The 10,442-nt window shown below is 46.6% G+C and overlaps 1 protein-coding gene and 1 long non-coding RNA gene across 4 annotated transcripts in view; both read left to right on the top strand.

The window, feature by feature from the left end:
- Positions 1-10,442, top strand: part of exd (PBX homeobox extradenticle) — a 316,119-nt gene that overhangs the window by 24,327 nt on the left and 281,350 nt on the right. The window lies entirely within an intron of this gene.
- The window catches only part of LOC147758877 (uncharacterized), a 57,545-nt gene that overhangs the window by 21,830 nt on the left and 25,273 nt on the right, over positions 1-10,442 (top strand). The window contains exon 2 of the long non-coding RNA XR_015319492.1: positions 5,335-9,311. This is a non-coding gene — a long non-coding RNA (uncharacterized LOC147758877). The remainder of the gene's footprint in view (positions 1-5,334; positions 9,312-10,442) is intronic.

Genomic DNA, 10,442 nt, shown 5'->3' with positions numbered 1-10,442 from the left:
GCCTGGCCCGTGAGGTCTCCATGACGTGGATGGATAGTGCAGCGATCTTTACGGCGTTGTTGTGTCAGTATGAGTGCGCGAATTCTGTAGACACAGCTGACGGCTACGCGATGCTCGCTTCGCTTACTGCCTGCGCGACCGCCCACCGCCTGTGCTGTCCTGTTACCATTCGAGTGTTTAGGACTGTTATTAGAGGGCTTTGCTGCGTATTAGTAGGCATATTCTAACTACCTGCTGTTCAAACCAGGTCGATAGTAGTTTGCCACGTACGAAGTAAAACGATGGTAAAAGGTTAGAAAAAGCCTTTAGTTAGATCGTACGCTTTCGTATGTGTATCGGGCTCCAATCGCGCGAGACTGTCGGAAATACTTGATACTTGATTTATGCATTTGCGTGAATACCCCATGCACTGTTGTCAAACAGTGGGGGCAACTGTAGTGGAAGTAGTTAAACAGGCCTTGCTATATCGCCGTAGCTAACTTGTCGGACTCCGTACATTTAGCTGAAGAGTAAATAACGCGGCGCCACCAAATCTTGATCGTTTCGTTATTCGAACATTCAACACGCGTACGTAAAGATTCACATAAGCGCTCACAAAATGCGTTTTCTTCAAGATGGTCTGTTATGCACAGAACACAGCCATATCGAGCCGCACTCGCGGCCGCTTGGCCGGCGATAGCGCGACGAACCGAGCAACCACGTTTGTCTACTGCCAACTGTTGATCTTTCTCGCTGCTCCATCCAGTATTACTTCAGCCAGCGGCATATACTTTAGCTTGCCTGCCTGTCTGCTAGCACGTGCTTTCTATAATTCTCAGATGCAGAGCGTCGATGCTTCAGCCGCTATTGCGGTGCTGTTGTTTGCCGAGCGCAGTCATTCTATCTGTCTGTCTGTCTGTCAGTCAGTCAGCAGTTCTCTCTTCTCTTCACCTTTTCGTTGATTCGACAACGCCAGTTCCTTCATCGGTCTTCATCGTCGTCAACGTCGTCGGCCTCGTTTCCTTTCGCCTTCTCTTGTCTTCCTCTTCTTCATCGCTCTTATGGCTCTGTGTGCTCTTGTTCGCTGGCTTCTCCTATGTTGTTCTCTTCTGCATTGTCTATACATAGACACACATATATGTGTACGTGTGTGTGTGTGTGTGTGTCTGTGTTGTCTCCTCGTTGTACCGTCCGTTGCTCGTAGCCCTAACGCCACGTCCTCGTCGTCTTCTTTCGTCCTTTTTCTTCTATTGCCGGTCTTCTTCATTCGCTTCGCCTTTCCCTGCTGCTGCTGCTGGTGCCGCTGCTTCGTTCTCCACTTCGTCTTTATCGTTTGCCTTTTCGTCTTCTGTTGCTTCTGCTTGCGCCCTCTTCACATCGTCGTTCGGCAGTCCGCTCTTCGTTTCATCTCTTAAGCAAAGATGAGAACATGTTCTTGTTGTAATTATTTTCCCTCGCCGTATTTTGCCTCCGCTTGAGACCGCTCCACGGCCGCGAGTCGCGTCAGCAACAGCGATTTTTGATGCTGCTGTTGCTGTTGCCACTGTCGACGACGGCGACGGGCCAGAGTAGCACTGCTGCAGGGCAGATCTGCATCGCTGCAAAGTAACGCTCGAGCAACAGAATTGGCTAAAGAGCACAAGTTCCTTCAGCGGCAGACGAACACACGAACAGAGCTGCCGCTCGTCGGGACCGCCGATTTCGACCCGAACTATAATAAAAAAACGACGATGACGACGACAACGCCGAACAAAAGGATCAAAAAAACTCGTCGACTTGATGCTGAAAAGAATATTGGGAAAGCGGAATGCAAGACACGGAGAGAGGGGCGCAACTATGCGGAAAATGAGAAACAGAAGATTCCGCAGAAGACGGCCGGCAAGCGAGTAGGCAAGGCGGATTAGGCGAATGAAGCTGCAACTTTGTTTGTCACAGGGTTCGTTCGCGCGCGCGCGTTTCAATCACAGCGAGACTCACTGAAGTACTCAGTATACATAGCGAAGACAACAGAGGATAGTGGCAGCAGGTACTGCAACTTGGCAGTGATTTTAGTTTGCCAGTGGTAACTGTAGTTAGAAAAGAAGAACTTTTTGGTAAAGGCAAACGCCAGGAGAGCGTTTTCGCCGGCAGGCATCTTTTCTTGCTCTCTGCTACTAACTGCTGGCGTCCGATGCAGCGTCAGTATTCGTAGCGCCCAAAACAGTGTCGTTGTGACGATGTCGAAACCAGAGCCTGTCCGTTCATTTGTAGCTTGCCCTGTGAAGAACAAGGTTCTCTTCCATTGCGTCAATGGTGCCGTTGTGTTCGGCGTGCGCCGATCTTCATTTGGCACCGTGTTCTTCGGCAGGTCAGCCGGGTCCTCAAGGGGAGAGGCGACGGGCGGCAACAGACGGCAACGGGCGCTTGGCCCTACGGAATCCCTCTCTTTCGCGCTGATAGCCTCCAGATCGCTATAACTCTTCGGCTTCTCGTTCAGTCAATGGCATTGCTGCAGGAGGAGCTAGCGCAAAGAGTGAAGGATGAAAGGGTCCTTTGTCTGCTAGAAAACAAGCTTTCTACAGTCGGGAGCGCTGTATAAGTAACACGTATCGTATCGACACGACGCCCTTCAATATCATTACGCTGACTTGTCGATCAATAGACGAGCTATCAGAAAAATCAAAAACATTCTCGCCTCAGGGGTATCACAGACATGACACTGTCTAATGTCTTGACCTCTTCCGAGGATCTTTTTTGTGTTCTTACGTAAAGCCTGCTATGGCGCTAGTCACATTCATCTTTCTAGACTTGGGCTAATTTAGCCATATTTCAGAACTTTTCTAATGGGTGCTACCTACAGCTTCTGCTGCTGTCGCTAGGGCTATTATTAAGTATGTGCAACATAGACATGAATGAAAACACAGTAAGAGGATGAACTATAGAAAGATATAAGCAGAGGGGAACGTCGTAGAATACTCACCTGCCCAATCTCGTTGTTACAGTTGCTATCGCGGTCGTCGTCGTGCTATAGATATATACACACACGTCCATACATACCAATATGGGCTAAGACATAAGTTGATGGATACACAGGCGTATATCACTACATAATATGATAATCCTTCGGGGCCTCTGTAGACAGACAACGGCTGAAGTAGGCAGCCGCCGCCGCCGCTGTCAACACGACCGGTATAGGTCTGGTAGCACTACGAAGTTTTGTGAGTTAAATTTTGAGACAACGCATGGTCAGGGAAATACACGCGAGAGTCTAGGCCGTGCTTGTTCTCACCCGTTACTATGTCTGCCATTGGCTGGTTTCTTTCTAGTCTGCATTACCTATTTTCTATCTATGAACTAATATATGGTAGAAGTAGCATTATGAGCGACAGGCTTATAGAGCCGCAATGTTAGCTTGTCGCTGCTTGCATTCTACTGCCAGCGTCAGTCATTTTATTGAGCGATAGCTATCTGAAAGGCGGGTGCGCTTTAGCGCACCTCTTTGTTTGGAAGTAGAGCTGTGCACTAGCAGCGGGGCAAAAACTACGTAGCAATTCTGTGCTTTTTGGGCATTTTGGTTATGTGCACACTATTTGGTGGGTCGGCAGGTCGCTGTCGCTCTATCAGATGTAAATGCTATATAGTTAGTAATGACAAAGCTGCTGCTGCTGCTGCTCCTTTCTACGACAGTAAATTAGCTATGTCACTGTCGTTTTTCTCTTGTTATCGTTAACTTTTATTATTACTATTATCGTAGCTGACTGCGCTTTCTGGCAACCATAAGAAGGCGAGCTTACGACGATTTTCGCTCCGATGTGTGAACGTAGAATTGTCTACTTTCAAGTTTATCAGTACTGCCATTTGTGTCATGGAAGCTTACCGCAAACATCCCGTTTAATAGCTTATATGTCGTGTTTTTCCTTTCGAAAATGTTAAATAAATGTAACTTTTGTGGAGAAGCCGTGCCCTAACGCACTATTAATATGATTACAGACGTAACAGAAAGTGCTAATGATTATGTCTACCGAACCATTAATGCGAGTTTTTCAGTGATCCAGTGAATCAAAATTATGAGTACAGAACACATGTACATACGTAGAAGCCCAAGATAACTAATATCTGCAAGAAGTATCCATTGAGCAAACGCTTTTCTAACCGTAATGAATGGATATTCATTATATTCGGCGTGAGATTTGTTAGCTTATTTTCGTTAATTTCATATTACCTTCGCCGTGAAAGCCGTAGCTACGGCTTTGCGGTGACCGCACCTATTGTTGCTGCTCCTGCTGCTGTAACAAATTGAAGATGACAACAAGAGACAAATGTGAATGGAAAAAACTCTTTATTAGACGACTATAAGAGAAAAAAAAAAAAAAAAGCAAGACAGAGTTGCGTTTTTATTAGTTTTTCCCTCTTTTCCAAATGCGCAGACGTGCTTGTAGTCGTTGCGCGTTGCTGGTTTTACAGCTGCTGCTGGTGTTGTCAATGCTGCTGTTGGGTTAGTCGCAGTTGGAGCCGACGGCAGCGGTGGCAGTCAGCAACAGCGCCAACAGCTACGGCAGCGCCAACTCTTTTATTATTTGTAATTATGAATTGTAGATGTCTGGTCATCATAGCAGTCGACAAAGCGTCACTTATTGCCATTACTGTTGTCGTTGTCGTTGTCGTCTGCTGAAATGAACTTGCTTCGTTCACCCACCCCAGCGCCATCAGCTTTATCGTCGTTGTCAGCACAAGCAGCAATGGGCTCTGTGTGATCAGCATTTTCATCATCACCAACATTAAAACCTTTCGCAGTGGGCCTGCCGCTGCTCGAACACTTAGCGACTCCTGCTAGCGGAGCCAATGCTTTACTTGTTAGACTTCTGTTGTTGCTGTCATTGTCGCCGTCGTCAGCAGCCGTCACAGAAAATGTAGAGATAGTTGTGAAACATCTGTACTATTTTACCATTATGAAGTAGCGACCTACCGCAATGATTATCACTAAGGCGGCAGTAGCTGCTGCTACTGCTGCTGACGGTGATGGTCTCCTCTTGATTTCCTTCATGTCTGATTTTTTTTTTGGCGAAAATGGCGTTATTCGACGTCGTCGCTGTCTCCATTATTGAGGCGGAATAACAGCGAAAAAAATCACGCTTATATCGAAGAACAAAAAGTAACAAATAAATAGACTCAGACACGTCGGCACGCATTTTTCGGTGAAAACGATTACTGTAATGCAGCACAAAGCACAATTACTGGTGGCATAAGACATCAGAGTAATTATTTCTAAAAAGAAAATCATATATGAGTTTATTGGTAGTTACTATTAGTTAAGTCAATGCTACATTGTGTGATTGGCATAAATTCGAAGAAAATACATTTCTTTTTCGTTTTCAGGTAAGCAAATGCTCTTGTTCTTCGACAAGGACTTATGCACACCACGGATACCATTATTTGGTTTCGGCGATGCAAAACGGCTTTATAGGACAGGTTAAAAGCTACTATTATTTACAAGCAGCTAAGAATTCGGTGTCGGCTTTACGTTGTCTTGGAAGTACCCCAAATTGGAAGTAAAAGCCGAAGACCACGGTGGGTCTCTTCCTGCACTTGCCGCTCTCGATCTGGTCATTCAGTCCTGACCTTGCCATCTCCATTCGTTTGTCGTTAACCCCATTAGCCTTGGTAGTAGAAGTAACTCGGAATGCGGGACACGCTGCCACCCGGACTCGCTGTTCCGGTTTCTACGTCACAGTCCTCCTCTTCGCCGTTGCCGGTTGGAAGCCCCCACCCGAGGGGCCTGGAAAGAAATGCTGGAGCGATGGGCGCAGTACAATGGGATTCGGTGATCGTTGTTGCAGGTTTAACCTAAGTCACCCTAGGGGTCCACATGTGAGCGCTGCAGAACTTTTAGAAAGCACCAAGGCTGGCTTGTCCGCTCGCCGGTTCTGCCTCTTCTGCAGTCAACGGTCGCTCGCCTCACGAGGTTCATGTTCTCCCTCAAACTGAATTGCTTTATGACTGCGCTTCGCTACCGCTGTTTACGATTCACACCCGCTAACTCTGTATTTCTTTCTCTCGCGCGCGCGCGCGCTGCGTCTTGGCTTTGCTCTGCCCCTTCGTAGCTGCGACATCAACTAGCAAACCGACACCATCACCAGGGCTATCTCCACCCCCTTCCATGCCAGTGCGTCGCCACGCATTCTTTGTTACGCTTTGTTGTTACGGTTAGCACTTGATGGGCTTAGCGAAAGAACGCGACCGTAACAGCAGCAGCATCGGCGGACAGTGCCACAAAGAATCTTGTTGATAGCATAAAGAGGGGCCGAAACGGACAACGACGGCGACCGTAAGAAGGAACGTGGGTTAGAGACGTACCGAAAAAGGAAGAGAAATCATATGCATCTAATTAAGGCTCGTGGATCGTGAGTGACACCACAAGGCTTCTTAGCACTGAAACGGGTGTCATTGTGCAATCGGTACTCAACCATTGGTACACCGTCAAATCATGGTGCATTGTTGTTGTGGGGCTGTACATCATATGGGCCGTTATTGCGACCGTGAGACAACAGCCGCTAAAATTCATTCTCGTCGGATAGCATGAACTAGCTTACTTACGAGCCCAATAAAGATTACTATGAAATGCGGAATTGAGCGCGTCTGCTTCTTGTACTGCCTCCCACGCCCAGATATTCAGCAGAATAGCGGAGTCATTCATCTCTCCTCCGCATAGGAGCCCTCTCATATATTTGTATGGTCGCGTTGCTATGGAGTCCGAACTCGAAACTCATACTCGCGCAGTGTGATTAATCCCAGGTCCAACCTGTCCCTTCCTCCCCAATAGCAGCGAAGCGGAGCAGTGACAAGTTCCGGTACTCGTAAAAAGCGCAATAAGTTATTGTAGGTGCTTCGATTGTGGATCGCATGTTGCATGAGACGCGAATTGAATACTCCACGGTGCGAGATGAACGCATTGCCTGCGCTCGTATGTCTAAATGCTCGCATTCGCTCCCCAGTGAAGACTCGCAGTGTTTCTATAGATTTTTTAAATAAACGTTTTCGGAATTTGCATAAGAGTAACACTTAGATTTCAAACCTCATTTTTCCTCCAATGATATTTTATTGACAGTAGCCACTGAGTAACCCATTAAATGTTATCCGACAGTGATTTGAGGCCTCTTGACAATTCTGGCAACTTCATCGACAACTCGGTTGGCCATAGGCATGAATCTATGAGATAGTTTTGTTGTTCTTGTTTCTATTGTCGTTGATAGTGCTGTGGCTCTTCAAGCTTGCTGCCGCTACGAAAAGCATCTCTTTAGAAAGACGAGTAAATGTCTATCACGACTCTCGTTCGTCTGAAACTTCTCTCGAAAAGAATCGTAGATTCGCGTCTACTCATCGACCAGCCGATAATTGAGCAACAAAAAATGTGGATTTTTCTGTTAGATAGACAGCCTTTGGGTAATTAGGTCCGATCTGGGTCTTTGGTGGTTACTCGTTGGATATTCTTGTCGTTCCCATATGAAGGCCTAGTAGAATTCACGATGGCCTGTCTGATAGCTCAAGAAATGAGTGAAGGCTGATCGGACACAGCCAAATGGCTCAGTTTAACTCGTCTCAGCCAGTCAATAAACAACCAGTGAGCTGGCTCTTTTCAGATCTTTTGGACAAAATTGTCTTCACGGAAGCTGCTTCAAACGAGAGTAGCAGTCTCGGAAGTAGTAGTTAACTGTTAACAGGCGAAAGCCATAACTATAACAGTACGAGTTACAAACAACGAGTAAAACAGAAGGATTAACAATGTACTGGTAAAATGAACTAGTTGAAGTTACAGCTCGGCCCACATATAACTAGCCCACCGTAGCCCAGAGCTGGTAGAGCATACACGTACGGTCTCATGCAGCTATGACAGTCTTGTGGCAATGTACAATACAGTTGTGTAAAATGTAAAACAAAAACTTCTAAAAAAAGTTCTATTCTAACTTATGCTAGAATATAAACACTACCTCTGTGCATTTTAACTAGTTCATATTTGTGTTTGTTTCGAAATCTATTTTTTAATTTCAGGTAATGTGTTCTTAAATTTTTTTCAAAAACACGCTGCACTTGCGATTAATTTCCAATTCGTTACGTTTTATAGAGAGTATTATTTCTGAAACAAAGATGTGGAGGGCTTCAGAACGATGCTTGGCTGCGGTGGACGGCTCTAGCAAAATACATCTCTACTGCTGATTGTTGGCGCGCTCGTCGAAGACGTACGATCGCGTCAAAAAAATGTTTATAACTCCGGGGAAAAAAGAAAGCGGATTTGAAAACAAATTGAACAAGATATTACCCAGAGTCGAAAAAGTCGGATCGAACCGAAAGCCATTGCGGTGGTAGTGGTCAGATCTCGTACTGCCGTTGCCATTTGTCGTGACCGTGACTGGCGCGCCATTTCAATTGAATCCACCTGCAGATCTAAAAGACTGTCGGGCTGCGTCTGACCGACGGAGAGACAGCGTCGCTCCGCAGAACGCACAGTCAAATACACCAAATTCATACATTTCCGTCGAATTCGAACGAACAAGTGAGTGGAGGGGAGTAGAGTAGCACATGGATGCGCGTCGCCACTGCCGCCGCGACTGACATCAAGTCAAAGACAGTGAGATGAATCAAGAAACTGCCCGAGACCAAGTTTGAACACACATAGAAATATCCAAGAGGAACGAAGTATCAATTACCCATTAGGTCGACAGACACGCTAGCAACTTTCTCTTCGGACCTGTTGATTTTGTACTTGTTCCGTTGGACGTCCCCGCTGTCATATCCTCGTCGTTGTCGTTAAAGTTATCACCGCTTCGGCCGTTCACTCTTCGCGTGGCTTCGTTGATATTATTGCAGGCTCCTGCAAGAATAGCGAAAGCGGATGATACGCCTGCTCTGACTAACGAAAGCAAGTATATCAGTAGAGAAGCAAACTTTCAGCTTGATTAGTGTAGCAATTCGCTGAAACAATCGTGAGCAATACGTGAAAATAAATGTCCATTTGTTTTGCGGTTATTAAATATTAATTAAAAAAAAGCTCGCCTACTTCTTCTATTCTTTGGAAGCATCCATGAATTTCGCGGGCATTTCGAAGTACAGTCGTCTGCTAGTAATAGCAGTAGCCTATGATACGGGCACAATCTCGAAAGGCAGCGCGTTCCGATCGCACGGCTGAACCTTTTCTGGATGATGACGCATCTTCTGAATGATCTGATGTCATTGTCGATAAAAGCAGTAATAACAACAGCGACTTTGTTTGTTTGTGCCAGTGCAAGCATGATTGTGTTACAATGTGTAACCCTGTTACAATAACCGACTGGTATTCACAGATGGACTAAGCCGATAATGTTGGTATTTTTGTTAGATAAATATACTGATAGATGATCGTGTCTCTCCTTTTTTTAATTCTTGATCTGTTTACCCCGCGGATGGTGTCTCTGTAGTGCCCTCAACGATCCACCAAACAGCGCACCGAGAAGGGAACGTCTGCTGTTTGCGTTGTTTAAGTCTCTGAATTGCTACATATCAAGCTTCTCTTCCTCCGCTTTTATTTCTCCGGGGCTTCTATTACCGTCCTCCGTTATTTTTACTTTTGTTTTTGTTTGTTCGAGTCGTTTAATTGTTGCATGTACTTGTTATTGTCACTGCTTATCTCGCCTCATGTCTCGACAAACACACATAGAGCTCTATCAAGTCTACAGGGGTCAGACAAGGGTCCGATGGGAAGATTACTCCATCTCTGACCGACTGAGGTCGTTCTCCCATTCATCAACGGACGCATACACACAAATCTCAATCAAACCTAGCGCGCGCATACGCAGATATACGCACACACACACACACACAGACCCATGCGCTATGCGCATTTATTGATAGGAATGATATTGTTGTCGTCGCTCTCGTTGCCGCGGTGCTCGCCCTTAACTCGTCTGCATGGTGTCTGCGGTAAGAGTCGGAGCGTGTACATATCCGATGTGTTCGAAGAAATGCCGGCGCTGTGGATTCGTTTGTCGCTGCCGCTACTGCTGTTGCTGCCGCCGCAGCTGTTATCGTTCTTGCCATTGCCGAGGCCGTTGTCTGTATAAGCGGCTGTCAGTGAGCATCCTCCGTGTGCTGCTTCCAATGCCACACGAGTGCGGCGGCGTGTTCTGTAGCGAGGCATCGCGCGTTTCGCTGTCGTCGTGTTTAATGGGGGCAGTGATTACATTAAGAGTAGCCGCAGTAGTGGTCGCCCGCTGTAGTCTATTCTCCTGTCTGTCTCTCTGTTTGTGCTAGTTTGCTCATGATGATAAATGATCGTCTCGATGTCGAGCGGATGCTTGAAGCACCGGTCGTGGCGCTAGAACGTGCACCATGCACAGCACTAGAATACAACTGCTGTGGCTGCAGCCGCCGCCGCTGGTGCTGCGATCAGCCAGCAGCCGCCACAGTTGATGCAGAGTGCGTAGGGGACCATGTCCTTCCTGCACACATTCGCC

The sequence above is a fragment of the Varroa destructor genome, unplaced genomic scaffold (assembly GCF_002443255.2).
Source record: "Varroa destructor unplaced genomic scaffold, Vdes_3.0 BEIS01000001.1, whole genome shotgun sequence".
Lineage (NCBI taxonomy): Eukaryota > Metazoa > Arthropoda > Arachnida > Mesostigmata > Varroidae > Varroa > Varroa destructor.
This window is presented reverse-complemented; position numbering and strand designations above follow the sequence as displayed.